The sequence below is a fragment of the Acinonyx jubatus genome, chromosome A3 (assembly GCF_027475565.1).
Source record: "Acinonyx jubatus isolate Ajub_Pintada_27869175 chromosome A3, VMU_Ajub_asm_v1.0, whole genome shotgun sequence".
Taxonomy (NCBI): domain Eukaryota; kingdom Metazoa; phylum Chordata; class Mammalia; order Carnivora; family Felidae; genus Acinonyx; species Acinonyx jubatus.
The window spans coordinates 85,124,564-85,149,415 of record NC_069388.1 but is presented as its reverse complement, the minus strand read 5'-3'; the positions used below and the strand labels follow the sequence as shown (position 1 = coordinate 85,149,415).

Sequence of the window (24,852 nt, the reverse complement as noted above, 5' to 3'; positions counted from 1 at the left end):
TCTGGGTAAAGTTGACACCCAAGGAACCCCCCCCTTATTTATTCTGAAGCTTCTAGTATTCCCTGGCAGTGCCTGACACTCACCTCCATCCCCCCCTCCTCCCCCTAAGAGGAGCAGGCTTAGTCTACAAGCAGAGGATCAAGATGGGGAAAACAAATGAGTGGCCAGACATCAGCAAAGAAATGGGCCAAAGGATATGAGTCTATGGATGACCAGAAGGCTCACTCTTCAAGATGCTGAGGGCTGGTGTGGTTTGACTTGACTGTGCATGTTACTCTCTAACTTGCTTTCAGAGAAAAACGATCCCTAGCCAAATGTAAAAATATTTGGGAGGGAAAGTCATAGACACCCTAGATCTAATAGTCATGTGCTTGAGTGTGTGTGCGCATGTTTCCCCAAAACAAGAGAAATCTGGCCGGAGCTGAATGTAAGGGATCTGGCCTTGGCCAGATAGGGCTGGGCTCTGGCAAGGAAGGAAGGAAGCAGATTTCGGGTGGCTGTGAGTACCCATTTTCTCGTTCCTGTTCTCTTCCTCTCCTGCTTGCTCTTTCGCCTCTCTGTCATCTGACAACTCCCTGGCAACTAAAGAGCGAGGGTTTGGCTATCAGTCGTGTTACTTGCAATGTAAGGAGGAGGTGGGATGGATAATTTGGAGGGGGGGGACCCTATCCATTCTTCCCACCGTCAGCGGGAGAGAGCAGATGGCCACTTGTCACAAAAGGTGTGGGTTACTCGTTACACCTCACAGACTTGCATCAACCTGGGAAACACTTCAAGTGGGGCAGACTGTTGAAAAGCAATAGCCTCTTGGGCCCCAAATCTCCCGCTAGTCAAAGCCAAGACAAAAGAGTGAGACCGTGCCACTCTCAGGCTCAAGTCATGTATCTCATAATAACAACTGATTCCCATGTGCCAGCCAGACATTATGCTGGGGGCATTAGATACACGACAAGAAAAGGGTAAGAAACGAGGGAAAGGGAGTAGTTTCTTAAAAAGAGGAAAGAAAGAATTCAAAAGAAAACTTAGGTATGAGATGGAGTCGGCTGCAGGGAGTATTAACTCAGTCCTTTCTAGTTAATTCCCAAAGCCAGCACAGTGCTTGGCACAATGAATAACTGTTGTGGTCTCTGGTCTACTTTCTGAGCCGTATAAACTGCTCCTTCTGGAAGGTACCGGTGGATGTGGGCCGCGTTTGCCTCCGCTTGGCCCACCACGAGCGAGCCCCGGCCCGGCGGCGCCAGCTCCACCCCGTGGCCGCCGAGCCCCGCCCGCAGGCCCACGGCGGGCACCCCCTCCTGGGCGCGGCACAGGGCTGTCCCCGCGAGGCTCCCCGAGGCTGCTGCGCCCCCTTCCCCGAGCCCAGGATCCCCCGTCCTGGCGCCCCCTTACCGCTAGTGCCGAGAATGGGCAGCGCTCGTCTTCTGAGGCCGCGCAGAACACACCCTTGCCGGGGCCGGACAGCGGGTCTTATTCCGGGCGGACCCGCCCCACTTCGGGGTGGAGACTGAGCCCGAGTTCCTGGTCGTCCCTCTGCACACGGGACCGGAAAATCCTCCGGGGGGCGTAGCGCACCTGGGGCCAGGGGCCAGCACCGCCGCGCCCCGCGGCCCAGCGAGGGGCCAATCTGGCCCCCAGGCCTGAGGGTGCACCGGGCACGTGCCCGCACCCCGCCGGCGACAGGTCTCGCTGTCCAGGCTCCCCGGCCTTGGCGCCCGTCTGGATCGCACTTTCTGCCGGGCACCGCCCAGCTCCGCGTCTGCCCTCGCAGACTCGGAGCAGTTGGACTCTCCGGGTCTGCGGCGTCCGGGCGCCCCTACACTCTCGGAGGTTTGAGCCCCCGGGCTACTCCGGCACCCTCCCCGCGCTCGCAGAGGCGGGAGTCTCGCCGCCAATCACAGCTCCCTCCCCGGAAAACTGCACTTTCTCTCGCCCAGCCTGAGGCCGGAAAAGTGGGAAGTGAAATCCCAGCAGCACATTTTGTTTCCCTCTTGCACATTCAAACGAATACCCCAAAAAGTTCCCAGTACTTCCACATCTCCCTTGAGGAAAACGGAGTTCCCTTTCCTTGGGGAAACCTTTGGGAACAGGAGTTCGGAGCACCCCCAGACCCATCTCTTCTCCCCGGTAAATTCCCAGGTTTGGTGCCGGTCGGTAGCCTCTAGGTTCGGCCGGGGAGCCGCGCTCACGCCTTGTAAAAACGGTTTCACGTGCGCTCGTATCTGCCTCCTCGAGTTATCACTGGCTTTTTGAAGGCACCAGCTGAGTCTAGGTCGTCTTTGCACACACGCCTAGTGTGGCTTCTAGCGCATAGTAGGTATTCAGTGAAAGTTTGCAGAATAAATCTTTTGAGTCTACCGGCAAATACGGATTCTATTTGACAGAGGGTAGGTAGCTTTGGTGAGTGTGTTTGCTATCCAGTAGACCAAATCCAAGTGACTATTAACACCCTTAAAGCCGGAGAGGTAACATTTAAATTATTTCATTAAGATGTACCAAAAGGATGTGGTTTAACATGGTTAAGAAATGAGCTTTAGGATCAGACTGGTTTAGATTCTAGCCCTGGTTTTGATCCTTTTCTCTGCTTGATAACTTAAAGTTTCTGAGCTTCCGTTTCCGAACTAACCTAGAGAAAACAAAATCAGGAGGAAAAAGAATGAAATGGGATAATTCATTTCCTGAGTGACTAGAGAAGACTATTGCATCCCTGAAAAATTAACAATTAGGCTACTCTAAAAAAAGTAAAAGGTTGGGAATGGAGCTGATGCACTCTGCCAAAATCACCTTTACTGACGGCTGCCCCTTTCTCCCATAACTGCCCTCACATCAGGTTGAGGAGACATAGTCAAAGCTAACTTTATGGGGTACAAAAGGCCAGGAATACATTTGTGATACTCTTCATATTCAAGAGCTCCTGTGGGCTTAGGCTTGGGCTAAATTTCTGCAGAAACCACACCTGTATTCTGCATCTTCCTTTGCATTACCCTGCTTGTCTCAAGTACAGGTTTTTCCTGAGAGTGCTCCCTTACTGAGTAAGGCACTTACACAAGAATCTTCATCTCAGGTTCTGCTTCTAGGGAGCCTGATCTAAGACAATGTATTTTATTTTATTTTAATTTTTAAAATTGTTCTGCATTTGAGAGAGAGAGAGAGAGAGAGAGAGAGAGAGAGAGAGAGAATATGAATGGGGGAGGGGCAGAGAGAGAGAGGCACAGAATCTGAAGCAGGCTCCAGGCTGTGAGCTGTCAGCACAGGGCTCGAACTCATGAACCGCAAGATCATGATGGGAGCTGAAGTCAGTAGCTTTACCGACTGAGCTATGCAGGCGCCCCAAAGATAGTGTATTTTAAAAATTAATGTAATTGTTGAAATTAAAGACTGGAAGGAAACTTTAAAGATAGCAGAATGAGCACATGCATTTGCCTCAGTTCCCACTTGAAATCCAACTAAAGCAACTGCAGATTAAAAACAAAAATCTCACAAGAACAAGGTAACAAGAGAGGAAAAAGAACAAAACTTTGGAAGCTGGAAAGCAGATAGACATGTGGTAATTGACTTAGCAGACCTGAGAAAAAGAATTCTCAAGCCCAGAGTAGGTAAACGTGAGAAGCAACATGAGAGGGGCTCTTGGGTGGCTCAGTCGGTTAAGCCTCTGGCTCTTGATTTTGGCTCAAGTTATGATCTCACAATTTGTGGGTTCGAGCCCTACGTCAGGCTCTTCACTGACCGTGTGGAGCCTGCTTGGGATTCTCTCTCTGTCCCTCCCCCACTCATGCTCGCGCTCTCTCTCTCTCTCTCAAAATAAATAAACTTAAAAAACGGAAGCAACATGAAATTTCTCAGGATTTCAGGATTCTCAGAATTTCTCAGGATACGTACTGATGTACCATGTGCTTCTGAAAGTAGATATATACTTAAGAATAAAAACAGTGTATATTTTCTAAGTCTGTAGAATCCCTAGTACTGCACAGCTGCCACTGCCCCTCTCATACTTCTGCAAAAGACTGAAAATATATTCTCTCGAGGGCATAAAGCAGAGGATCTCTTGAATGGGACTTACCAGGTATAGTCAAGTTATTCTGGTTATTTAAGTTTCCCTAGCAAAGTACCTCAAAACTTGGTAACCTAAAACAATGATCATTTTATTGTATCTCATGTTCTTGCAGGTCTGAATCTGGACAAGTCTTGGCTGGGCAACTCTTCTGTTCTACATGACATCAGCAAAGGTCACTTAGCAGTATTCAGCCGGCAGATAGGCCATTCTGGAGGATTCATTCACGTGTCTGGTATCATAGCAAAGTGAGCTGGGAGGCTGATCTCAGCTGGCACTCTCCACCAGAGCATCTAAGCATGCTCTCTCCACATGGCAGTCTCAGGGTAGTCGTGTTTCCTACTGGGAGACTCAGGGCTCCCAGAAAGGATACTCTAAGAGATCCTTTGTCCAGGCAGACATTATTAGGCTTCTTATTACCTAGGCTTGAAAGCCCCTGAATGTTATTTCCATTGCATTCTATAATTCGTGCAAGTCACTAAGGCCAGCTCAGATTCAAGGGAAGGCGAATTAGGCTCCATCCCTGAATGGGGGGACTAACAAAAATTTGCCATGTTAAATAACAAAAATTAAACCAAGTAAATTTTAAAGATCTAATTGGCTTTATTAATTGATTCACGGATCAGGCAGCATCCTGTCTAGCAAGTAGGGGGGAACTCCAAAGGCCCACAGAAAAGGAAAGGCTTTTAAAGGTAGGGAGGGAATGTAAAAAAGGAAATTATTAGCAAAGAGTCCATTGTTTTAGACAAGGTTGCCCTCCTAAGGGGAACAGAAGGGGTCTATCAGTAAATTTCCTAGTGCTGACCAGGAAATTCCATGACTGGTTAAAGGTTACGTTCCTGGGAGGTTGGAAACTGCAGTCCGGTTAGGTATTAAGTCTTGGCTTAATGACTTGGGGCCTTGTCCTACATGATGCCATTTTGGCCCTGTGGTTTTCTATTTAACAGCGGCCATACTTAGCTAGGGAAACTGTACTGATATTGACGATCTATATGAAACTTAATATGATGAATATTGAACTTGTCAGTATTCTTCCTTCAAAGGGCTCCTACAGCATTGGTAGCCAGAGTACAGAATTTGGAATATTCTTCTTTGGGGAGAGTAAAGACCTAAAGAGATTGTCATCAGGTGTTCAATGAAACCGGAACAACCCTTTAGTGAATTTCCCTTAGCGAAGTCCTATCTGCATGCATAGAGCCTCCAGGTAGCATTTAAGATCTCACTCCTAGGGTTGCTAGATAAAATAGAGGACACCTAGTTAAATTGAATTCCAAATAAACAATCAAAAACCTTTTACTAAAGTGTAAATACATATCTACTCTAAGTATGTCCTTTATCTAAAATTCAAATTTAACTGGTGTCCTGTTTTGTTTTGTTTTGTTTTGCTCTGACACTCTTAAATAAGAACAGACAACTGAAGGTCATCAGAATTTAAGGGCAGGATCTGACATAAATCAGAATGGAAAAAAGGAACTTTGAAGAAACAGGGTAGAGAGAGAGAAGAAAACTATAAAAAACCCATTATCAATTTCCTTTGAGAAATAAAAAGAATGAGAATAAAAATAGAACAGATTCTCTAAAAATGAAACACTCAGAGAACCAAACAGAGCTCTTGTAAATTAAAAATATGATAGCAAAAACGAAAAACTCAATAGAGCGGTAGGAAGATAAATATTCTAGGATGTACAGAAAAAGGCAAAAAGAAGAGAAAGAAGTAAGAAATGATAAAAAATTTGAAAGCCAGCCCAAGACATCTGGGAAACAGAGAAGAAATCAATTAAATAATTCAATTATATATTTTTAAAACTACAGGGTATTGTTATCCGAAACTGGGTTTGCCTCTTGGTGAGTGTGGAGCCAACAGACACAACCAGGTCAAAGAATAGGAAAAGGAAGTGTTTTACTTGTAACATGTAAAGGAGAACATTGGAATATTTCACCAAGTAGTGTGTCCCTGAACAACACTGGGGAAGTTTTAAGCTAAGAGTTCATAGACATTCGGAAGGGGCTTATGCAGTGATGCATTCAGCAAGGAATTTCGGCAAAAGTCATCTTTGGGTAATAGAGTCCAACTCAAAGTCACAAAAAGGCTGGCAAGGGTCAACATCATCAGTTCTCTGGCTCCAGTTGGCCTGGTATCTGAGAACTCAAAGGAGTTTAAGAGCTTACAAAGTTAACTCAAGAATTACATCAGGTCAGTCTTCACTTTTGAATCAGCCCTGGGAGTTTTAGCACTGATTTATTGTCCCTGATGTGATTAGCCTATCTCCTGGCTTGATAATGGCTGTTTGATCTTACATTCTTTCACAAGATGGTAGGGGGCCTAAAATGACTTCTCTGTCTTTTTCTGAGGACCCCTAATTCTTTCTGCTTGCAAATTGAGTTTCCACATTGAACGTGCTCATTGAGTCCAACACAATGGGAAAAAACCAGAATCATATCAAGGTACATCATGATAACATTTCAGAAGACCAGGGATATAGAGAAGATCTTACAAGCACCCAGAGGGAAAAAATGAGATTACGTACTGTAAGGGGGGAAGAATTTCCTCTGCCCTTCAGGGTCCTTCTAGGTGGACTAAGAATCAAATCGACATGAGACAGGTCAACAGGAGAAAGTCAAATTTAGTAGCATACATACACAAAATCCACACAGACATGGAAATTCCAAAGACAGTGGGTGTTATATGACACTTATATGAGATAAGAAGAGGGGTAGGGGTCTGAGGATACAAAGGGGAGAAAGACCATTAGCAGGAAGGTGAGAGGAGGTGTTTGGAAAACAAAAGTTGCCCTATTATGTGGATAAGTTTCTTGGGTAAAGAGGAATATGTTAATAGCTCTCTTCCTGGTACAGGCAGGCAGTTGAGGGGGAGGTAAAGAGCTTTTCTTAAATCTCCTGGGTTTTGATTGTTTAACTGAAAATAATGTTCATGCCAAAGCAGCCCATTTTGGAGCAACCTGCCATTGACCCCTACAAAACCAAGGATCAAGAGCCAGAATGGCATCAGATTTCTCTATTGCAACACATCAAACTGAAAGACAATGGAATAATGCCTTTACAATTCTGAGAGACAATTTCCAACATAGATTCTCATAGCCACTCAAGCCATTGGTCAAATGTGGGGGTTCATAAAGATATTTTCAGCCATGCAAGATTTCAAAAAATTGATCTCCCAAGCACCTTTTCTTTATTTTTATTTTTTAAAGTGTATGTATTAATTTTGATAGAGATGGCACAAGTGGGGGAGGGGCAGAGAGAGAGGGAGAGAGAGAGGATCCCAAGCAGGCTCTGCACTGTCAGCACAGAGCCCAATGTGGGGCTTGATCTCACAAACCATGAGATCATGGCTTGAGCTGAAATCAAGAGTCAGACACTTAACCAACTGAACCACCGAGGGTCCCCTCCCATGTGCCTTTTCTTAAGAAGCTCTCAGATGGTATGTTCCATCAAAATAAGGAGGTAAACCAAGAAGATTTTTTAAAAAAATTCTTGAATAGTGGATTGGACAACAGAAACTGAATGGCAGGGAAGAGTGGTCAGTTGACACTATAGTCATTGAGCTCTAATTTTCTTTAACTGTAGAGTATAGCTAACATTTACATAAGCACTTACCATGTGACAGTCACTATTCCAAGTACTTCAGATATACAGTTTTAATCAATTAATTCTCACAGCTTTATCAGTTAGATGCTTGCATAAAGTAGGTGCCAGTAAGTATTACTATGGATGGTATACCATCATTTTTTTAAGTTTATTTATTTATTTTTGAGAGAGAGAGAGAGAGAGAGAGAGAGAGAGAGCGCAAGTGGGGGAGGGGCAGAGAGAGAGAATCCTAAGTACTGACAGTGCAGAGCCTGACACAGGGCTTGACCTCACTAACCATGAGATCATGACCTGAGCCAAAGTCAGGCTCTTAACCTACTGAGCCACCTAGGCGCCCCTGCAATCCCTTACTAATTCAACAAAATTGTATTAAACTTCCTGTAACAGATTGTATTTTTCAAAATTGGTCACAATATATTCAGTCTCACATGCTCTTCTAATACCCTGCCCCCCCACCCCTAGTCAAGAGATGGTCTCTTTGAAATTGAGTGGGCTCCTTGGGTGGGCTTCTGTGAGTGCAGAACAAAAGTAATGCTATGTGGCTTTCAAGGCTGGGTCTTAAAAAGTGATACAGCTTCCATCTAGTATTCTCACTCAGAACAAATGCTTGAGGACCCTTGGGTGGTGGCTGTGTAGCAAGTATAGCCGCCTTGAAGTCACCATGCTGCAGAGAGCACATGGACAGACCACATGAAGAGAGACAGAGAAGCCCCAGCTCTTCCAGCCCCAGTAGTCCCAGTGCCAGACATGTGGATGAAAGAGCCTTTGAGATGACTCCAGCATCTTCTCTGTCTCATGGAAGTCAACTGAGAGACCCTACATAAGAACCACCTGGCTGAGCCCAGTCACTCACCAGAATCATGAGGGGTAACAATAGTAAATGATTGCTGGTGTTATTTTATAGAGCAATAGATAACCAAAACACTTCCAGATAAGAGTGGGGTTTAGTTAGGCCAGTCTTCTGACTCTCCCTTCCCAATACTTATTGAAGTGGCCCAAGGCAAAAAGGGAGAACTTTTACCCTGAGTAGCAAGCTCTTCTCTGATATTCAGTCTGGCTGTTAACCAGGAAAGAGGCAAGGACAAAGGCCAGATAACCTTTGGCCCCTTGGGACAGTGGCTTTGTAGAACATTGGGAAGAAATCCTGCAGGGGTGACATTCCTTGCCAGCTGGCTCCCTCCACAATCTCTTCAGGCTGCCAGAAGGTAACCAATCCTTCAGCTTAAGATATGAGAAGAAGATTCTAACAGCATCCAAATAGACAGGCTGGGAGCCAAGAAGAATTAGCTCATCCTGTTTGGGAACAAATGCAAAGCATATATACAACTTTTAACATTCGAGGATGAGTAAGCACAAAAAAAGTATTTAGAACTATGACAAAATTCTGGAACGTAGAAAAGAAAACAGCATCTAAGAGGTAGAAGAAGAAACTTAAAAAAGTGTTTTTACAATATGAAGCGGAAATAAATTTTAAACTATCTCTGCTATGACTTTGATAGAGAAAACACACCAAAAATCATAGCAGTAATCTGAACAATATTTTAATGATGTAGAATTAATAGTTATGGGCTGGACTGGACTACATGTTCTACAGAGAAAGCACCTTCATTCCCATGACCTACTGTATATTTACAAAAACCGACAAAATATTTATTTGCAAGGAAAACCTCATTAAATTCCAAAATAAAATGAGGGTTTCAATCTCAGCTCTACCATGTATTAGCTGGAGGCCTAAAGAAAGTCATTTATTGGGGAACCTAGGTGGCTCAGTTGGTTAAACATCTGACTTCGGCTCAGGTCATGATCTCATGGTTCATGAGTTTGAGCCCCACATCGGGCTCTCCACTCTCAGCACAGACCCTCTTCGGATCCTCAGTCTCCCTCTCTCTTTGCCCCTCCCCAACTCATTCTCTCTCTCTCTCTCTCTCTGTCAAAAATAAATAAACATTTTTTAAAAAAATATTGAATAATATTCCATTGTATGTATACACCACATTAAAAAAAAAGTCACTTATCTTTTCTGTGCCTCAGTTTTTTCATCTGTAGAATGAGGATAATGATAGTACCTAACTCATAGGGGTCATAAGAATTAAATGACTTAATATATGTAAATTTTTAGAGTTCTTAGTCCATTATAAGCTTTATATTGGTGTTGGCTATTTATCTGATCAGAGCTAAATAAAACTTAAATAACAAAACTTTTAATGAATGAGTCCCTTCCTCAATCAACAGTATTTGCTACTACCTAATATGTATATAAATGTCATGTTTGGGGACTCCAGAGAAAACAAATTTTGACACCATCCTTCAAAATATTTCTCCATGTCTCCTAGAATCCACTGGGATCAAAGAAAAATCTGATGTTAAACTGATTCTTGTTCCTTTATAGGTAATCTAGTTTTTCTCACTAGAAAAATTTAAGATTTTTTTTCCCTTTCCATTGAAGAATGTGTTTAGGAGTGGGATTTGTTTCTCTAGTCCTGGTTGGCACTCATTGGTCTGTTCACTCCGAAGACTTGAATCTTTTCCAAATTCAGAAAAGGTCTTTTATTATGTTATCTCTCTTCCATTATCTCCATTCTTTTGGTCAGGAATTTCTGTTTGATGCTGCAGGAACTTTTGACTTTATCCTCCATGTCTCTTAACCTTTCTTTTATTGGTTATTGTTTCTTTTGTTTTCATTTTTGCTTTAGCCCTTTACCTCTGAGTTTGAGAGACTCTTTAGGATTAACCTTACATGTTCACTCATTCCATTTTCAGTTCTGTCCATTTTATTCAGCCCATCTACCAAATTTTTTTAAAAGATAGCTTTCATTTTTATCAAAGTTGCAAACGTACAGAATTTTAAGAGGCAAATAGTTCTGCAAGGCATGTTCCAACAAGAACAGCAGTGTTCCATCTCCTCTCCTCCATCTTTCTGCCAGGCAACTAGTACTGCTTTAGGCACAAACCCATCCAGGGACCATAATATCCACCAATTCCTGAGGTTATGTAACAGGGCATCCCAATCACAGGTCACAGCAGTGTATTAGGCTTGCTTAAAAAACAGTATATGAAAGGTTTGCAAGAGGGATGCTCATGCAGAAAATCTGTGTTTCCTAATTTGAAAAGATATATCATATGAATCCCCCCATGTTCACTGCATGATTATTTATAATAGCCAAGATATGGAAACAACCTAAGTGTCCACTGATAGGTGAATGCAGAGATGTGGCATATGTGCACGCGTGCATACACATATGCATACACACACACACACACACACACACACACACACACAGGAATACTATACAGCCATGAAAAAGAATGAAATCTTGCCATTTGTGACAACATGGATGGACCTTGAAGGCATTATGCTAAGTGAAATAAATCAGACAGAGAAAGACAAATACCATATGATTTCACTTATATGTGGAATCTAAAAAACAAACCTCACTGCAGGGAACAGCTCAGTGGTTGCTACAGGGGTGGGGAGTGGACTGGGGACAAAATGCGTGAAGGGTGTCAGAAGGTACATACTTCCAGCTATAAAATAAGTAAGTCATGGAGATGTAATGTACAGCATTATTAGCCATAGTTAATAGTACTCTGCTGCATATTTAAAAGTTGCTCATCACAAGAAAAAAAAAGAGCATAGATCAAAAAGTTCTTATCACAAGAAAAAAAGAAAAAAATTTCTGTAACTATATATGGTGACAGATGTTAATCAGACTTACTGTGGTGATCATGTATATAAATATCAAATCATTGTGCTGTCTACCTGAAACTTCACTGGTGTTTGGAGAGAGGTATTGCCCAATTTATTGCACTGTTAGACGTTAGGATCTCAGAATTTGTGTTTGCTGACAGCATGAGCAAAGGCAATCAATCTTCTATGAACCCTGTTCTTCATCAAGAAGTAGTCTAATATTCTATAGGAAATACATCTAATAAAAAGTAGCAACATTGACTATTTTCCTTTTTCCATTCTTCCAAAGAAGAATGCCTTTTTTTCTCCTTCTTCTCCAAAACCTCTTTTGGTTACCATAAGCTGCTACAGATCAACCAAAATAGAAACCTGATTTGATCACATGGAGGTTAATCATATGCATCATATGAATAGAAACTTCACAAAGATTTATAATCCAATGACAATGCTTTTGCAGATCACTGCCCCGCCCCCACCCCTCACCCCCCTCAGATGCATGGCAGCTACAGAAGAAGGAAGACTTCAAGAATGTTGACTTCTGGGTTGCCTGGGTGGCTCAGTCAGTTGACCTTCCAACTCCTGATTTTGGTTCAGGTCATGATCTCATGGTACGTGAGTTCGAGCCTCATATCCAGCTTTGCGCTGACAGCACGGAGCCTGCTTGGGATTCTCTCTCTTTCTCCCTCTCTCCCTGCCCCTCTCTGGCTCTTCCCCACTCTTGCCTGCATGAGTTCTCTCTCTCTCTCTCCTCTCTCTCCTCTCAAAACAAAGAAATAAACATTTTTTAATTAAAAAAAAAGAAAGAAAGAATGTTGACTTTTAACGTCTGTTCTTCTCACTTGGACCTTTCCTGCTGCTGTCCTACAGCTCCGTATATTCCTTGTGAAATCAAACCATCATTAGAAAATTAGCTGTAATCAGCATGGTCTCATTTGTTTTTGCAAATATTCAAGTGAATATGGACAGCCCTGATGTAACTTCAGTTAAGTTAGCGTTCACAAAAACACAGCAGCTGCAAATAAATAGTACAAGGTGAGGGTTACTATGATAACACACACACACACACACACACACTATATATATACATATACATATATATGTATATGTATATATATAGTATGTTTGTTTTGTGTTGTTTTGTTCTGTTTTGGTAGAGGCTAGGCTTTTAGCTTGAATTGAGGTTATGGCCACTGGTAAGTTCAGGTAAGTCTGGGTTGGTCGCAAATTGGTGGACTTTTCCCAGTTTCCACCAATTTCCCACCAAACCTCGTGCAAGAGGGAAAAAGGGGCCATGGTGAATCTAAGTAAATAACAAAGACCTGGTCATTTCAGGGGAATCAGGACCCCAAGAACAGAACTAGGACCCAGCCTCTAGGAAATAAGTCCAAAATACTGAGTGGGATCAAACCAAGCCTTCTATTGTCACTGTCAGCATCCTCGAAGACACAGGTAGGCCTTTGATGACAACAACTATGTTATGAATTTGAATAGAGACAGTAATATGGCAGCTGTTTGTTTCTGTGGCTGTCTCAGGACCAGCACCTCAAACCCATCTACCTAAAAGGCAGATCGTGGGAACCCTTCATGGAGATGATTTTGCCTTACTTAACTGCCAACTCCCTATCATCATATAAGAGAGAGAAAATACATGTATGGCATTAACGGTGCCTCCTCCTTTTCCTACGTTGGTGGTAAGCCTTGCTAATGGGACTTTATCCAGCAATCCCTATGCAGCCAAGATTACTGCAGCTTCTAGTTAGGCCTGCTAGATTCAGCAAGTGAAGTGACAACCAGCCCAAATAGATTTAGACAGTTTCATTACTCACAGCACAGCAGGCAAGCATGGGCTCCACCTTGCCTCCAAGTCCTATGGGGGCCATGGAGAGGTAGGCTGAGGTGATGCTGGGCAAACTGTGGATCTGTGACATAGCTGAGGAACAGTGAGCCCAGGAAACCCCTTATAATCTTATATGGGGGACTGCTAACAAACCTGCCTATCCTCCCCGGAGGTGGTATTATCTTTTCTTACCCTAGAGTGTAAGCAAATAATCTCCAGAGAAGGAAGGACAAGGTCTCTAGCTTTATTACCCTGGAATATCTCCAGGAAGAGTTGTCTCCAACTCTCTAGAGAGCACCCCTGTCTTTATGTTTCTAAGGCTGTCTGTTATGCAAACATCCTTGAACAAAAAACGGCCTATGTCTTTCTCTCAGAAAATGTGTGGAAACCCAGAACCCATGGAGAATTATCTCCCAACAATTATAAAACTCTTTTCATAAAGTTCTGAAACTGTCAAGCTTTATTCACACCCCAGTAGGAAAGAATAACTTTAATATGATGAAACCGTCACTGTAGATCGCTATGTACGTGACATACAAAAATCCATAAACAATGTATAAAAAATAATGACTCTTAAGTGACATTTTTCTGGAACTTCTTAATTCTATACTGAAGTTTCTTGAAAGTGGCATTATTTGACATTTTGGGCTGTATGACAGGCTCATTGTGGGAGACTGGCCTGGGCTTTGTAGGATGTTTAACAGCATCCCCCGCTTTTACCCACTAGATGTCAGTAGCACTATCCCCAGTGTGACAACCAAAAGTTGTCCTGGGTTGTCCAGAGTTGTCCTGGGAGCAAAGTCACCTCCCACTGAGAACCACTGATCTATGTCATTCTCTTCTCAGGTAGTCATATTTCAAAAATTAATTGTTAAACCTCAAATATTTAGAAAAAAATCAATGAAAGCTGCGCAAGACCGCTACACCGAAAACAATAAAACATTAAGAGAAATAAAGATCTAATTAAATGGAGGGAAGTACTGTGTTGGTAATTTGAAGATTCAATATTGTAAGTAGGTAATGCTCCCAGAACGACCTAAAGATTTAACACAATCCAAATCATCCTATCAGAGGTTTGTGGTGTGCACGTGGAAATTGACAAACGGATTCTGAAATTTAAACTGAAATGAAAAAGGCCAAAAATAGCAAGTCTGTCTTGAAAGAGATCAAAGCCAGAAATGTGAAGATATTAAGAGTTAGCAATATGGTTCTTAAGTCAGTGTGGTAGTCGCACAAAGATAGACAAATGAACAAATGTAACAAGAGAGGGCAGAAAGAGACCTTCACCCATATAGTCACCTGATTTGTAACAAAGGTGGCAGCACCATGGGAAAAGGATGGATTTTCCACCAATGGTGCCAGGTCAATTTGATATCAGATGAGACAATAATAAATCTTGATACTTACCTAAAAGAGAATCGATTGCAGATGAACTGTAGATCCAAACATGAAAGGAAAAACAAACTTTTCAGAAGACATGAGTGAATACTATAAATTAAAAACATTGTAGAGCAAAAGAATGACAAGAAACAGGATATGTACCTAATGCATTACTAGATATTTACTAACTACAAAGGGAAAAACAGTAACTTCAAAGTGGAGACACCTGGCAGACATCAGCCTAACCCAGTGGTCAAGTACACAGCACCACTGGTAAGATATATTGGCATCATGTTCCTCCTGCTACCAAGCACTGAGAATACAGCGTCACTCCTTCAAAGATGCATAACCTGAACTTAATCTTGAGACAACATCAGACAAATGCAAATCGAGGGCATTTTACACAATAATGGTCGATACTCTTTTAAAGTGTTAAAGTCATTAAAGACAAAGACTAAAGAACTATCCCAGGTTAATGGAGACCAAGACGATGTGACAATGAAGCCATGTGTAATTCTGGATTGAATCTTGTTCTGAAAAAAGATATTAGAGACACAACTGATGACACTTTAAAGAGGTCTATAGATGAGTAATGTTGATTTCTTGATTTTGATAAGCGGATTATAAAGTCATGCAAGATATGGAGATACGAAGTTAGGTAAAGGGAATATAGGATTTTTTGGTACTATTTTTGCAAAAGTCTGAAATTATTTCATAATGAAAAGTTAAAATGAAAGAGAAATTAAAAACATATGTAAAGTACCCATTTAAGTGTTTTACAGAAAGTTGGCAAAAGACTTGAACAGGCACTTTACAAAAGAAGATATACAAATAGCCAATCTAGCATGAGAAAAGTGTTCAGCTTTAGTTTCAGAGAAAAGCCCTGATGAGATATCACTCTACATACCAGAATATCTAAAATGAAGAAGATTAGTTATAACAAATGTTGTCAAAATGGAACAACTACTATTCTCGTGCATTGCTGGTGGGAGTATAATTTGTACAACCATACTGGAAACACTTTGGCAGCATCAGTTCAAGCTGAACAAATGTAGATCCCGGCCATATGTAGGTAATATGCATCGAGAGGTGTTTAAAATTTTTTCATAGCAGTTTTATTTGTAACAGCCAATAACCAGAAACAATACACACATCCATCAATATGAAATGGATAATTAAATGGTGGGATGGTGACACCATGGAATACTACACAGCAAGAGAAAGAACAAATTACAACATAACAATATGAATGTCTTTCTCAAATAAAACACTGAGTGATGGAAGCCAGGCATAACACAGCACCTAATATATGATTCTATTATGGAAAGTTCAAAGGCAGGTAAAATGCATCTATGCTTTTAGAAGTCAAGGTAATGGTTACCTCTGGAGTGATTAGAAGGAAGTCTATGGTTCTACTAGTCTGTTACTTGACCTGCGTGCTGATTACATGGGTGTGTTCACTTTATGCAAGTTCATGGAGCTTTTCTGCATGTGTGTTATGCTTCCATCAGAAGTCGACAATAAAGGAAGAATCTCTTAGTAGAAATCGCTGCATTTCTTGAGATACCATCTCACACCAGTCAGATTGGCTAAAATTAACAACTCAGGCAACAACAGATGTTGGCAAGGATGTGGAGAAAGTGGATCTCTTTTGTACTGCTGGTGGGAATGCAAACTGGTACAGCCACTGTGGAAAGCAGCACGGAGTTTCCTCAAAAAATTCAAAATAGACCTATCCTATGACCCAGCAATTGTGTTACTAAGGATTTGTCCAAAGGATACAGGAATGCTGTTTCGAAGGGGCACGTGTACCCCAATGTTTATAATAGCACTATCAACAATAGCCAAAGTATGAAAGAACCCAAATGTCCATTGACTGATGAGTGGTTAGAGAAGATGTGGTATACGTATACGTATATGTATATATACATATATATGTATACACACAATGGAATATTATTCAGCCATCAAAAAGAATGAAATCTTGCCATTTGCAACTATGTGGATGGAACCAGAATGTATAATGCTAAGCAAAGTCAGAGAAAGACAAATATATGATTTCACTCATACGTGGAATTTAAGAAACAAAACAGATGAACATAGGGGAAGGGAAGTAAAAATAAGATAAAAACAGAGAGGGAGACAACCAAAAGAGAGTCTTAAATACAGAGAACAAACTGAGGATTGCTGGAGGGGTGCTGGTTGGGGGGATGGGCTAAATTGACAAGAGGCATTAAGGAGGACAATTGCTGGGATGAGCACTGGGTGTTATATGTAAGTGATGAATCACTAAATTCTATTCCTGAAATCATTATTAGACTATATGTTAACTAACTTAGATTTAAATAAAAAATAAAAGAGAAATCACTGCATTTCTGTAGCATAGTAATAAAGCCACAGTCTGGTGCAAGCTGACAAATAAATTTAACTCCTGGACTGAAGAATGCTTTGATTGGTTCTTCAGGAAAAAAGACCTTTAAAAAAATTTTTTTTTCAACGTTTTTTATTTATTTTTTTTGGGACAGAGAGAGACAGAGCATGAACGGGGGAGGGGCAGAGAGAGAGGGAGACACAGAATCGGAAACAGGCTCCAGGCTCTGAGCCATCAGCCCAGAGCCTGATGCGGGGCTCGAACTCACGGACCGCGAGATCATGACCAGCTGAAGTCGGACGCTTAACCGACTGCGCCACCCAGGCGCCCCCGAAAAAAGACCTTTAAAACAAATCAATAGTCTCACTGAATGGTTTTGATAAATTTCCCAGCCATAGCCTAACAACTGCAAAGTAAAAAAACTTCATAAGAAACAAATCATGAAGCAAGGACTAAGCATATTTTTGCGAATTTTGTGTATTTACCTATTTGGAAGAAAATTATGTTATAAAATGCTGTGTAAAATAACTGATTCTTAAAATGCCATTTCTTGCTTAAAAATAAATGGTTGATTTTACCAGGAAAACACAAAAGCGCAAAAGCTGTGAGTAATTACGAGTTGTATTTAGCCTCTTACAGGACACATTATCCTCAAGGCTACAGACTCCCTGCTCAACCAACTGTTTGTATTCCTCTGGGCCTTGAGCCTGCTTCAGGTCATGGAGATTGACTTGAAGGCAGACAAGAGATTTTACCATCCTGACAGAAACCTTCTGTGTCCTAATTGGGGTGGTGGTTACACTGGTGTATACATTTATTAAATCTCACTTAACTGTATACTTAAAAATTACACCTTCGAGTGTAACATAAATTATGCCCCCATTAAAAAAGAAGAGGGACGCCTGTCTGACTCAGTCGGTTAAGTGTCCAACTCTTGATTTTGGCTCAGGTCATGATCTCATGGTTTGTGAATTCAAATCCTGCATCGGGCTCTGCCCTGACAGTGCAGAGCCTGCTTGAGATTCTCTCTCCCTCTATCTCTGCCCCTCCCTCGCACTCTCTCTCTTTCTCTCAAAGTAAATAAACAAACTTTTAAAAAAGCTTAAAAAGTAAAATAAAAAAGAAGAATGTTAAAAATAATTAATAGCTTTTGTTTTGCCTGGAGTCAGAATTTATTTAACTCATACCCCATTATGTTACTAATAAGGCCTTCGGTATTTCCCAGAAATATTAGTTCTCAGGGAGTTGAGTTCTCTATAATTTGGCCTGTGTCCCCCTAATTTATTTATTTATTTATTTTTTAGGTTTATTCATTTATTTTTCAGAGAGAGAGAGTACAAGCAGGGGAGTGGCAAAGAGACAAGGAGACAGAATCTCAAGCAGTCTCTGTACTGTCATGCAGGGCCTGATGCAGGGCTCCAGCTCACCAACCTGAGAGATCATGACCTGAGGTGAAACCAAGAGTCAGAGGCTTTACTGACTGAGCCACCCAGGTGCCCCTGTGTCTCCTGCATTTAAACATCTACAGTTTGAAACAGAGTCAGATGAACAAGAAAAGAAGAGGCTCTATATGAGCTTGATGAGTGCTGTAAAACTGGTATTCAATTTAATAAAATTGAATGACAGAATGATAAAGTATTTCCAAATCACATACTAAGAAACCTGAGATCAAACTAAAGTCCTTTTTATACAGGCAGCCCTGCCTCCCCGCTTCCTGCTTCCCCAGTTTAGTCTTCAGGAAAGTCATCTTCCAGTACCTGGGGGAGGTTGCCATCTAGTGGCGGGACAGGACCAAAAGCAGCGTGGGGGAAGTGAGCTTATCTTTGCTTTTTAAAAAAAAATTTTTTTTAACGTTTTATTTATTTTTGAGACAGAGAGAGACAGAGCATGAACGGGGGAGGGGCAGGGAGAGAGGGAGACACAGAATCGGAAACAGGCTCCAGGCTCCGAGCCATCAGCTCACAGCCCGACGCGGGGCTCAAACCCACAGACCACGAGATCGTGACCTGAGCTGAAGTCGGCCGCTTAACCGACTGAGCCACCCAGGCGCCCCTATCTTTGCTTTTTTACAGAACTTACAAGGTCTCCTGGAAGAAGATAATTCTCCATCTATGTATTGCCAGTGATGGGTTAGTCACCCACCAAAGGGCTTGAAAAGATCTGAAAAGATGCTTGGAAGCTGAAGAGAATTGAGGGAACTCTTTTGAAAGGACAGATGGGAGACTCTCAGGCACTGACCCTTCTCCCAACCAGGGCAGCAATAGTGATGACGACCAAGGGCAACAGGGCTGCAATTTTCCCATACTCCCTGACACATCTGTACCAAATTAAAAAAAAAAAAAAAAGGATTCTTTCATCTGGATGGACAAAGCCCCAGACTGCATGGCTTGTTAAGTGGAAAATAGGCTACATTTCAGCCCTCGTCCCCACCTCTACCAGGAGTTCTTGTGCAGTGAGCAACCTGCACAACCATGCACTGCATCCCTGATGCAACAACAGTACCTTCTCCTGGCCCCTCAAATGCCCACAGCAATCACCAATACCTAAAAACTGGGGCAGAAGATAGACACATCCCACCATCATGTGCATCCTTAAGATACATACTTGGGCAGCCACTGTTATACTTGAATTTCAGTTTTCTTTTAAACAGTCGCTGTCAATCTTAGCTTTCTATTCAGGCCTATGTGTTAAAGGCCTCACTTCAGGTGAAATAAAGAAAAGTTTGGGAGCCTCTAAGGAGAATAACATCACATAGCTTTGTCATGAAAGAGTATAGCATGGAGTGCCCAAATCCATAATTGATAAAGGGCTTAGGGAATTTTATACTTTAAAACCCATGAACAGATAAAAGGCACACTGTAGAATATGACACTGAGATATTTATACATTTAGCAAACATTTATTAAATACCCTGGTTTGAGACACCAGGTTAGGAAGGGTACACAATGGTGACTCCAACAGGAGTCCCTCTGCCCAGCACACACACACACACACACACACACACACACACACACCAGCCCAACTCTGTGCTATAGAACACCGCTTCTCTCCCCTCCTGAGTTCACACCTCCACAAGCATATCTTTTGTGGAGCCCTCTCCTACTTTCCCCTCCAATTAGGACTTCTTCACAGTGCATCTCTTTTAGCATTTATCATAATATAGTTACTTCTATTTTATTTGTTTATGTTTATTTATTTTATTAGCTTTCCTCTACCTTTGAATGAGCTTTTGGTCTCTTGACGTTATTGTTTGTTTTCTATTTCATTCGTTTTTGCTTTTACTTTTATTATTTCTTTTATTATACTCTCTTTAGATTTACTCTGTTCTTCTTCTGGTGTCTTTAGTTGAACTTTGACCCATTCATTTATTCATTCATTCACTCAGTCAGTCAGTCTTTCATTCCTTGTTACTGTAGTAAAATATATATAAAATAAAACTTGACATTTTAACCATTTTTAAGGTACAATTCAGTGACATTAATTAAATATGCAATGTTGTGCCATAGTCACTACTATTGCTCCAAATTTTCACTACCCCAAATGGAAACTCTGTACCCATTAAGCAGTAAGTCCCCAGTCCCATCTTCACCCCAAGCCCCTGGTAACTTCTTACCTACTTCCTGTATCTACGGATTTGTCTACTCTAGATGCTTCACATGAGTAAAATCATACACTGCTTGTTCTCTTGTGTTTTACTTAGCATGTTTTCAAGGTTTATCCATGTATCAGAACTTCATTCCTTTTCAGAAGGAATATTATTCCTTTGTATGTACATGCCACATTTTGATTATTCATTCATCTGTTGATGAATACTTTGGTTGTTTCTACCTTTTAGTTATTGTGCATAATGCGGTATGAACATTGGCATACAAGCATCTCTTTGTTGTTGTTTTTTAATGTTTATTTTTGAGAGAGAGAGAGGGAGCATGAGTGAGGGAGGAGCAGAGAGAGAGGGAGACACAGAATCCGAAGCAGGCTCCAGGCTCTGAGCTGTCAGCACAGAGCCCGACGTGGGGCTCGAACTCATGAACCGTGAGGTCATGACCTGAGTCGAAGTTGGATGCTTAACCGACTGAGCCACCCACGTGCCCCAAGCATCTCTGTTTTTAATACCCGGGCATACAACAAATCTTTGTTTTTAATACTTTTGGGTATATATGTATAATTACCTCTTTATATCATTGGTAGTTCTAGTAGACCATAGGCCCCCAGGGATTGTCCCATTCATTTTTGTGTCCCCAGGTCTAGCAAGGCCACAGTAGAAAGGGGTATGAGTTTCATAAATAAATGAATAATGATAATTCTTTACATTTATGAATCATGTGTCAGTTTATAAAGTATCATTTTTTTTTACTCTGATCTTCACCCTATGAAGCATGGAGGAGAATCTGCTTGTGTTGTTTTCATTTTCCAGAGGAGGACAGTGAAGGGAAGAGGATCAGTGTCTAAGACGCTTATGATTCAAATCCACGTCTTTTGCCTCCTAGCTCAACTCTATTTTCATCCTGTCTTGTTATTTTGCCTATTATTTTGGACAAATCACTGGTGGAAAGCCTCCATTTTTACTGAAAATTGATTGCCCATACCCTGAACGTGATAAAGGCTTGTCTGTAAAAGAGCAGGGGAGTCTGAGGTGTCCTGATTTGTCCTCATTCCCTAGTAAAATAGTTCCTGTACTTGGAATTTAAACAATCCAGACTTATCATCTAACTCTGCAGATTTGATTGTGTCATTGCCTCGTGTAAAACCTTTCAACGGCTTCACACTGCTCCCAAGGTGAAAAACAACAACAACAACAACAACAACAACAACAACAACACAAAACCTTAACAAGTTTACCCACTCTGTAGAGTCTAGCTCTTAAATTCTAAACTCCAATCCTGATAGGGACCAGGCAATTCACTAACTAAATGAGTGGGCTGGCTGGGGGGTGAGGTGGTATAGCCCCTGACACCCAGCAGCAATGGTGGGAACGGACAGCGAGTGGTGGAGACTGGGATGGCTTGGCTCACTTGGGCTACTTCTAAGGCAGTCAGCCAGTATTTGGTGTGTTGCCCTGGGGGCAATCAGACCCAGTGTGGCCAGATCTTCAGACTTCTTAGAGAAACAGAAATTTGGATATTTTGTGTGAATTTTATATATTTTTAATAGACTTTACTTTTTAGAGCTATTTTAGGTTCACGGCAAAATTGAGAGGAAGGTATAGAGATTTCTCATTTACCTCCTGTCCTCACTCATGCACAGCCTCCCCTATTATCGACATCCTCTACCAGAGTGGTGTATTTGTTATAATTGATGAATCTACATGGACATAGCATCCCCTAAAATCTTCTGTGCAACTAATTTAAATTTAAAAACCACTTGGGGGCACTTGGGTGCCTCTGTTGGTTAAGTATCCCTCTCTTGATTTCTGCTCAGATCATGATCTCATGGTTCATGAGATCAAGTCCCACATAGGGGTCTGTGCTAACAGCATGGAGCCTGCTTGGGATTCTCTCTCTCCCTCTCTCTCTCTCTGCCCCTCCCCTGCCCTCTCTCTCAAAATAAATAAACAAAAATTAAAAAAAAAACCAAACCAAACCAAACCAAACCAAACCAAAAACCTAGTTGGGCTTGGGGTGCTTGGCTGGCTCAGTTGGAAGAGTGTGTGATTCTTGATTTCAGGGTCGTGAGATCAAGCCCCACATTGGGCATGGAGCCTACTTTTTAAAAAAAAAATTTTTTTTTGTTTTAATCATTAACAATCAGGTGAATTATTTCTTTCATTATGAATACAATTCAGATTTTAAGTTTATATAATGAATGAGTACTCTCATCAAACAAAGCTCTCTTCAAAATACTTCTAAGGCACTGAAAGATTTAGGTTTCATTTTAAACCTCATTTTTTTCTCTGCCATTTCTGTTTCCTCTGAAGCAAAGATGTACCATAGAGAAGACATTCAGTATCCAAGGGATATGGAATAGCCAAAGGGGAGGTCTTCTAGCATTTTCCACTGAGTAAGCAGGCCCAAAGAGCTGTTCACTTTCCTCACTCCTGGGGTAGGGCAGAACAAGGTCTTTGTATATTTTCAGATATTATTTACTTTAAAAATAGGTACAAACACTCTTAAAGTAGAAGACTTGACAGATTCATCTTTCTGGGCTCATTTTTCTGTTGGAGAAGTTAAATGCAGGAGAAATCTAACAGGTTAGTCAGTTCTTGTCTCCATCTGCCCCATCATGAGACAATGTCTATCATAGCGGTGGGGATCTCGCAGTAGAAAGTGTCAGGCTGATGCTTTTGGGTGTCTCCATCTCTCCCTCTCAGTGTTTCACCAGGAAAACATGCCAATCCAGCCACCACCTTTCTGAAAGACCCAAGTGATTTGTGTCTGAACTCTGTCCTCTTCCTAAGGCTGATCTGGGACAAGAGTAAGTAACAGTTGCTTTCTTTCGTTGGCATATTTTGTTGCAACCATAACGCCTTGTGTTTTTTGAATACACAGAAAGTAGAAGAGGTCCAGTGGCTGCTTTTTTGAGGAGTGAGATTTGAAACAGCTAAGAAGTGATGGTAGTCAGAGCACTTACTAAACTACACTGCAAAGTATTATTAACTGGTATGTTCACTTGATGCTTCCATTTTAAATGTCTAACATTGTTATGTTGCAGAGTGAACGAAGGCTCTGATTTACTGATGGGTGTTCCAAATTTTAAAGATCATAGGTAAATTTTTTTAAGTTTATTTATTTGAGAGAGAGAAAAAGCACAAGTGGGAGAAGGGCAGAGAGAGAGAGAGAGAGAGAGAGAGAGAGAGAGAGAGGAAATTCCAAGGAGACTCTGCACTGTCAGCAGAGAGTCTGATGCGGGGCTGGAACGCATGAACCATGAGATCATGACCTGAACCTAAGTCAGACACTTAACTAAGTCACCCAGGTGCTCCCGGCATGGAGCCTACTGTAAAAAATAACAATTAAAATAAAATAAAAATCAGTTGAGCCCAAATGAATGTGAATCCGAGAAAATGGAACAGTCTAGATGCTACCCACAGGGCACAAGGACCTCAGCTCTCTCCCCGCATGTTTCTCCTGTCTTGGCCTACGTCCCTCTATTCTCTGACCCTGCTGGACATCTTCCAATACTTCTAATGCAGTGGTTCTTGACATTGGCTGCATGTGAGAATTACTGGGGAGCTGGAAGGGAAAAAAGGTGATGCCTGGGTCGCACTTCTAGATATTTATCATTAAGGCTCCCCAGGTGATGCTCATGTAAGGCAGGATCGACAGTATGTAATTGCCAACCAGACTTCTGCCTCCAGCTTTGCCCTCCTCTGGTTAATTTTCCGCACTGCAGCAAGAGGAATCTTTTTAAAACATAAATCTGATCAAGTCACTTGCCTGCTCAAAACCCTACCCGGGTTGCTCCTTGACATCAGGATCAATTACTTTGTATGATTGGGAAGTCCTTTAAGCTCTGACCCCTGCTGAGCCTTCCAGCCTCATCTCTCCCTATCATCTCTGCTCCTCCCCACTAAGAATGCACTTTATTTCAGCTGCCCTGAACTTCTGAAGATCCATGCTGTACTCTTTCACCCATGAGCCTTGGAATATGTACAATTGGAGGAGCCTGCATGAGAGTAGTTGGGGTGAGGGGGGCAGGTGAGAGGATCTGAAATGGTATAGGGAGGAGACCAACACTAGTGTCATCCTCAAAAAGATGGAAAGCTTCTTTTTTTTTTTTTTTTTTTTATAAATTTTGTTTATTTTTGAGAGAGAGAGACAGAGCATGAGCAGGGGAGGGGCAGAGAGAGAGGGAGACACAGAATCCGAAGCAGACTCCAGGCTCTGAGCCGTCAGCACAGAGCCCGATGTGGGGCTTGAACTCCCCAAACTGCGAGATCACGACCTGCGCTGAAGTCCGACACTTAACCGACTGAGCCACCCAGG

At 41.9% G+C, this 24,852-nt stretch overlaps 1 protein-coding gene across 3 annotated transcripts in view; it reads right to left on the bottom strand.

Moving 5' to 3' along the window:
• ANXA4 (annexin A4) overlaps window positions 1–24,852 on the bottom strand; it is a 159,285-nt gene that overhangs the window by 59,419 nt on the left and 75,014 nt on the right. The window contains exon 1 of one of the 3 annotated variants that reach the window (XM_027072293.2): window positions 1,390–1,532. The exons of the other annotated variants lie outside the window; for them this stretch is intronic. The gene's annotated coding sequence lies outside the window, so the exon portion shown is untranslated. Of the gene's footprint in view, window positions 1–1,389; window positions 1,533–24,852 lie in introns of those variants that run through there. 3 annotated transcript variants of the gene reach the window in all.